At 42.4% G+C, this 7,138-nt stretch overlaps 1 long non-coding RNA gene across 1 annotated transcript; it reads left to right on the top strand.

Annotated features, from left to right (window-relative positions):
• Nucleotides 1-2,190: 2,190 nt before the first annotated feature.
• On the top strand, nucleotides 2,191-6,086 carry LOC125333071. Its single transcript, XR_007206746.1, has 3 exons — nucleotides 2,191-2,323; nucleotides 4,045-4,085; nucleotides 6,022-6,086. It is a non-coding gene; the product is annotated as an uncharacterized LOC125333071 (long non-coding RNA).
• The last annotated feature ends 1,052 nt before the right edge of the window (nucleotides 6,087-7,138 follow it).

The raw sequence follows: 7,138 nt of genomic DNA, 5'->3' as shown, positions 1-7,138 counted from the left end.
TTTAAAGCTCCCAGTCTGGAGTAGCCCAGTGGGAAAATGATGGTTGATTCATTGTCGTGTGCAGACGGGGGTTTGGGTTTTGTCACACAGATTTAGGGGACAACCTTGGGGCTCACATGTTTTTGGGGTACAACCTGGGGGCTCACACCCCTCTGGGTGTGGAGAACCAAGGGGGCAAAGCTGTTCACACCCAAATTCTGCCACTGTTGCACCAACTCCCGGCCTGGTTCCACCAGCTCCGAAGGTCTCACGGGAGGAAAGAGCAGCAAAACCTCATTTCTGTCATTAAAGCCAGACACAGCAGCTCGTGTGCCCTCGGGAAGCAGAACTGATGAGTAAGAAGATGCCATTTTCATGCAGTCACTTTTCTGCACAGAACAGCCTATTCATGCTACGGGTCCAGTTCTGCAAAAACCCTTATTGAGGTCAACCCAATTTACTGATAATTGAAGTCAGAGGAAAGTTTTGCTTCAGTGGGAACTGGCAAATCAAGCCTATCAGACAATTCTTTTTAAAAAAAATCATCCTTCATTATGCTTTCATCTTAAATATTAGGATTCAGCAAATTTCCCCAGAACAACCACTGTGTAAAACTTTAATCTTTTGAGAATGGATTGGGACTGTAATTGCAAAACCCAACATCCTCATCCTGCACCACATTCCCTGTCTCCGAATGTCAGCATTTACTAGCACGTTATAAATGGGGGATAAATTTGCATGTGGTTATTACTCATACTTTTATTTGTTTCCAGGTGACTGTTTCTAACGTTTAGCACAAACCCCTTATCTACAGTCGCCCATCATAATTTACAGCATGAGGAGACAGACTAATGCTCATCACCATTGCCTGAGGCAAACGAGTGTGCTTAAAGATACAACTTTCTTCTAAAATTCCACACAAGCAATTAAATGCAATGATTGATCAGTGCCTCATCTATAAAATTACCTCACCAACATGAATTGGTGGGAGGTGTTTCAGAGCCTTCTAAACCAGTGGTCAACTTTTATTTAACCAGGGGTTTTATTTTAGGACTCACAGGTAGCCACAGGAATACATAGGGATTTTTGAGAGAAGCCTTGTAGCTTAAATTCAATGGATTCAATCCATTATTGTCAGTAAAATAATCCTAAAGTTCATATTTTTGGGTGGGAGGGGGAGAATGGAAAATTCACCTTTAGTGCACTGTGGATTTCTTTCCAACTTTAGAGACTGTTCCCTGTCTCTGAGGGATGGAACCAGTAACCAGTGGCCACTTCCCAGCATCCCTGTGTCCTTTCCCTCCTGCAAACCTGCACTCCCACAGCTCTCCTGGATACACCATTGGCTCCTGCTTTCCTAAGAAAAAAGCTTTCTGCTCTCTGCTCTGCACATATAAACTTTGGAGAAACCTGGGCCTCAGCTCCTTGAGCTCTTTGCCATCTCCCAGACTGGTTCAGGTTCAAATCACAGCACCAGGGCACAGACCAGATGGGGAAAAGTACAGGAGGATGGATAAAATCCCACTGAAGTGGGATGGTTTTCTCAAAGGGTCTTTCAGAGGAAGATGAGATTTTTGTTCTGGTGATTAGGAGACACCTGATTTTCTAGTTAAAAAATGCTCTTAAATGAAGGTAACCTGGTGTTTCCTCCCAAACTTCGGGCTTTTTTAAAGCACGTAATTTGTTTTCTGCATCTTCAGATGCTGATTTGGGGAGCACTGAGCCCATCCTCTTCCCACTCCCTGTTCCCAGGAACTCCAACTGCACCCAGAGCACCCAAACAACACCACTTGTGCCTTTCTTTCCAGTTTTCTCATAGAGAGAGCCTGAATTTCCTAAAAAAATACTCCTAACCCTAAAGAAACGCTGCTGTCACGGGCCAAGAACGAGCAGCTCCCGAGCCTGAGCAGATGCTTTGCCGCAGGAAGAGAAACGGAGCCTGACCCTGGACTTTGGACTGCTCTATCCGTGAGATTTAACAGTTGGGTAACACATTTGATAATTGAGCGTGTTAATATTTTGCAGGAGAGACTGACAAGCAGATTGTTGTCAAATCAAGGCTCCGTCAGGCTGCGGATATTGAAGCTGGCAGAGCCCAATAATTTACGGCTTTCTCCTTCAGCTTCTCATAATTTACTTTCCAGCCACTGAAGGGAAACCTGCAGCCAAAGAAAATTGATGGACTCATCATGCAGACACGACACTCCTGAAACCTCAAATTGCTATTTTATACACATGGTGCAAAGAGGAATGATCAATGGGAACTTGGAAACTCCTCGTTTACAGGAATCCTGGAGAAGCTGCGCCGAACATTTCTGCTCTCCCACTCTCCTGGGACTTGCTGGTATATTCCAAATAATTTCCATTTAGTATTTTCTCTACCCAGTGACCTAGAAATAGTGCAACTACTGACTCTGAGCTATTAGTTTATATTGGTACAGGGTCTTAGGCCCAAGTGGGTGATATTTTGCTAAAACAAGACCCAAAGTCACTCCAACTCAGCCCAACTCTTGTTGACTGTGTGGTCTCACCAAATGGAACAACCCAGCTGCTCATTTTCAGGGCTCAGATTTATGTTTGTTACTAAAGTCATGCCTTTAAAAGGTTTTTGGGAGTTTTTCATTGCACATCATGAGCCCTGAATGGTCTCCATCAGCCGTATATACATGGCAGTAATTTCCTTTCAAGTGCCATAATACACACCTGCAATCATGGGAACACAGTGTTTAAAAATTTCTCCAGTCCTTCCTGAGAACATAAAAAATCAAGAATTGTTTGTATAAATAAAAACCCCAGAGGTTTCCAGATATAAAATGGGATAACTGGGGCATAACACCAGTTACTGAAAACAGGACAGGGCAGGGGGGTGATGTTTCCCAACTGAGTAAAGTCAATTTTTAAAGGCATTATGTGCATGCTGGTTTTAGAATCTGTGTGCCCAAATTCATCATTATTGTCTGCCAATTTATCTGAGTAGAAACCTACCTCAGGCTCCAAAGCGGAACTTGGTGTTGTCACTGGGAAGGAATTGAGGCTGGTGCAAAGGCAGCCAAGCTCTTCCCAAAGCCTCCGTCAGCTGCTTGGAGAGACGCTCAGGCAGCACTGCCATGGGGAAGGGTGGGGGAACTTGCTGAAATTCCAGAAACACATCCAGAACCTACAGAAAAGTACCACTGAATGTATTTTCCTAAGAAAGGAAGTCCAGAGAGAGGCAGAAAATTTGCTTCAGCAGGGAGATAAAGAGAAGGGAATAAAGGCTTGGCTTTGCTCGCTGAGACAAGGGGTTTGTACACCCATAACTGTGCATGGATGTGAATGAGCCTAGGGATTCAGGAGGGCTACAGCACATTTCAATAACCCCAGGCTGAGGTGCCTGGCTGAACTGAGCTTTAATATGTGTTTAGGTTTGTTTGTGTTACTTGGGGCGTGTGTCAAGGTATTTGTATTTGTGCTCATCAGAAACTTGTTGAAATAGGGTGTTTTACGAGCTTGCTGTATTTTAGCTGTGCTGTTCACTCATTGGATATGTGGTAAAATGATCTCTTTTCTTGGGCCTTTTCATCCCTAGTAAAGGTGCTGTAGGATAAAAAGCACAGCTCATGCCACAGAAGAGAAAAAAGATTCTTATAGTCCAAACACGTAAGACAGCAGAAAAAAGAAATCAAAACCCATTTTTCTGAAAATGCAGAATCACTCCCAGTCTGACCTCACAACCTTGTACCCACTGTGTGTTGTAAAAACAAAAGGAGGAGTTTGGAAATAACAGAAGCACACTTGGAAATAACAGATATTAACCTCTATTTCGCCAAAAAATTTTCATTTTACTGCATTGGTCCACACCAAGAGCCAAACTGAATCTGGCCAACTCAAATCCATAACAATGCACATTTAAAACATATTTTTAACAGTCACAGAATCCCAGACTGTCCTGAATTGTTAGGGATCATCGAGCCCATCTCCTGGCTTTGCACAACCCCCAGAATCACACCACGTTAATAAACACTCTCCTGTATTTTTGCAGTATTTCAAATGGAATAAAATATACTTCTTCTGGTTTTTTTTAAGTTTTCAGAGATCAGCTGAGGTGAACCTGCTTGAAAAACATGGTAAGCTTCAAATCAAATACCACAGTTCTAAGAAATCCATTAACTGCTCACATCTAAACCTCAGCCTTCCACGCTTCACCCTATAATGCACATTGTTGTCAATTTTTGTCTTATTTACCCCCTGCTAATAGCTGGGCTCAATTCCAAGAAACTTAAGACAATTGTGGAGAGATGCAGATCTAACATTCTTCAAGTTGACAGCCAATAGTTCTGAGCATTTAATTCCCGAGACGGAAGAATCTCCAAATCCTGCTTTTGTAATTCACCCGGGAAAACACATCAGAGCCAAACTGTGTCTGTGCAGCCTGAGTAAAAATGCTATTGTTTGATCCAAGTTGTATCTTTCCTGGCAGATTTGTAGGGATTGATCCTGGCTGACTGGGTTATTTTAATAGGAAGCTGAGCACTAAATTCCTGATGAATTAACATCGTATTGTAACCATCGGCATCTGTCCTCAGCACAGCTTAGGTAAAAGTTCATCTCTTTACCCTTGTTAAAGTTTAAGCAGCTCTGCCAAATTCCACCAGACTTGGCATGTGTGACGTGACTAATGACTCCTCTAAACTTGGAGTCAAAACTTCCAGTGGGAAATGCTCCATCTTCATGTATTTGCCCCCGAGCATTGGCACAGGGAGAAATAAATAAATAACATTATTCCATTTGCTCACGTTGGAAATTTAAGCAGCTAAACACAACTCTGAAAGTTGTACAATGTTTCTGCGTGGATTTGATAAGCGGTTTATGCTTAAAGCAGAAAACATGAAGGGTCAAGGACCTCCCTCCTCCCTTTAAGGAGAAAACTCCAATGAACAGCCCCAAAACACTTGCTCAGATCCTCAGTGCTGTGGTGCAAAACAAGTCCTGGGGATGAGCTTCAGCCAGTGGGGATCAGGTGGGTTTGCCTGGACCTCACATGGTTCTTCTGCTCATCTTGAATCCCTCCTGATCTAACTAGTCCTCATGTAGCTCTTGAGCCACCTATTCTGGTCCAATGTGATTTAAATGGAATTATTCATCTTTCTTCCCCAGGCTGATTACACCTCTGAGTACCCAAACATTGTGGAAAATACCACCACACTATCTATGAAAACACCACCCCACTATTTGCCTTTTCATTCTTTGTCCTGTTTTTAAGCAATGCTGACTTTATATCCACTTGAAAATCTCTCTGTGTTTATGCCTCCAGGCTATGCTGAAGTCCCAGATTTTTTTTCCCTCTGTGATACGACTAAAACGTGCCCTTCTCTGTTCATCCATCAGCAAACCATCAGCATTTTGTGTCTCCATAGGATCTCTCTGGACCCCCAGATGCCACTCAGGCCCATCTGCTGCTTGCAGGCAGAGCAGGTTGCTGAGGATCTGGTCCAGTCAAACTCTGAACTTTTCTACCTCACCCAGTGCAGTGTTGGGATGCCAATAGCTTCCAAAAACCTATTTTCTCCATTCATCCAAGTAACCCTACATGTGTAGGAAAAGTGACTGGATTCTTCTTTAAATCCACCTGAAAAATTTTCCTTCCTTGGCAGGGCCACAGAGTGATTTGACGTGGGTCAAATTTATGACGTGTAGGCAATTAATATTTGGCTTGGTATTTTCCCATACAATGCTAATTACATCCCAGTCTTTCATCCTGGACTGGAGTTTGCTGTCATGCAGCACTAACACAGATCCATCCCAGGCTACAGCTAAAGCATCCACGGGTGGTCATACAGAAAAATAATTAATCACCCCATTTTGCAAGTGAGTCATTAACTGCTGACACAGGTTTTCGTCCAAATCCTGGGATTCTGGGACATTCCATATCAGCAGCTGGAGACTTTGATTGGCATTTTCCTTATTTCAGTATCATGAGCTGTATTAATTTTGTGTGCTTTGCTTCTTGTACAATTCAGTATCCAGAGAGACTGGACAGGGATTTTTTCTGTGTTTATGCAGGTCCACCCTTGTCTGGAACATCCGTGCAGTGCAGCTCTCATGTTTGCCAGCGCAGAGGTTTAGTGTCTCCTGGAGGATCCTCAAACTCCAGCTTCCATTCCTATCCTACTGTAAAAATAAACTATTCGGAAAATTTACCTAAATTAGGGAAAGATTCTCTAATGAAATATTCACGAGCCTACAAAATGCTTTGCTTTTACTGGAAACAAATGTTTTGCTTTGCCTTATAATGAAATCAAACTTTTGGTCTGGGGGAGAAGAAAATTGGGATAAATCCTTTCTAGAGCAGAATATGCCCCATCGTGTTTATCCATGAGAAACTTGCCCTTTGCAGCTGTTGAGACCTTGTCTTCAACAGCTCCTAACTCCTGCTGACTGCACAGCTTGGAAAAGGGTGTACAAAAAGTTAATATATTGTTGAAAAGCCGCCAGCTGGATGCCTTGCCCACCTCTGGGAATCCCTTCCTTTGATGAAAAATAAATATTTACAGTTAAATAAAACCTTGAATGATTTTGGAATAGTTTTTTCAAACAGCAGTGCTACTGTACAGAGTGAAAAGATTCAAAAAACCCCAGTTGGTTCATTTTTTAACTTCAAAGTTTGACGGATACACTCTAAATCCAAGATAAAGTACATTTAGGCCAAAAGGTTTGAAAGGTGATCTCTGGTTCTCCATCATCAGTTCATAAAAATTGGCAAGGTTTTCAGCATCTGTGGGTCTGTTCTTTTCTGGGTAACTTCATGGAGCTGATCCAGTTCCCTGTAAAATCATAAGGGAATTGGGCACCGCCTTCACTGCAAATTTTGAGAGAGAAAGGGCTGAAAGTTTCAATCAGTGGAAATCAGCGCTGTCCTGTTAAAGTCAGCATTTGGAATCTGTTCATGGCTATTTGGGATTTACCAAATAAACTCTTCATTTCCTTGAGAAATGCCAGGGCTTCAGAACTAAAAGAAAATAAATCTGATTTCTGCTGAAAACCAGCATTTGCCAAATTAATTTTTCAAATCCAGTATTCCAAGGTGCAAAGATATTGAAGCACCATCAATTATGCCTTGACTTACATTATATCACGGAAAATATCAGCCATCCAACTGATATTAGCATCTCAATTTAAC

The sequence above is a fragment of the Corvus hawaiiensis genome, chromosome 14 (assembly GCF_020740725.1).
Source record: "Corvus hawaiiensis isolate bCorHaw1 chromosome 14, bCorHaw1.pri.cur, whole genome shotgun sequence".
NCBI classification, from domain to species: Eukaryota; Metazoa; Chordata; class Aves; order Passeriformes; family Corvidae; genus Corvus; species Corvus hawaiiensis.
Note: the sequence above shows the minus strand (reverse complement) of the source record. Positions and strands in the feature narration are given on the sequence as shown.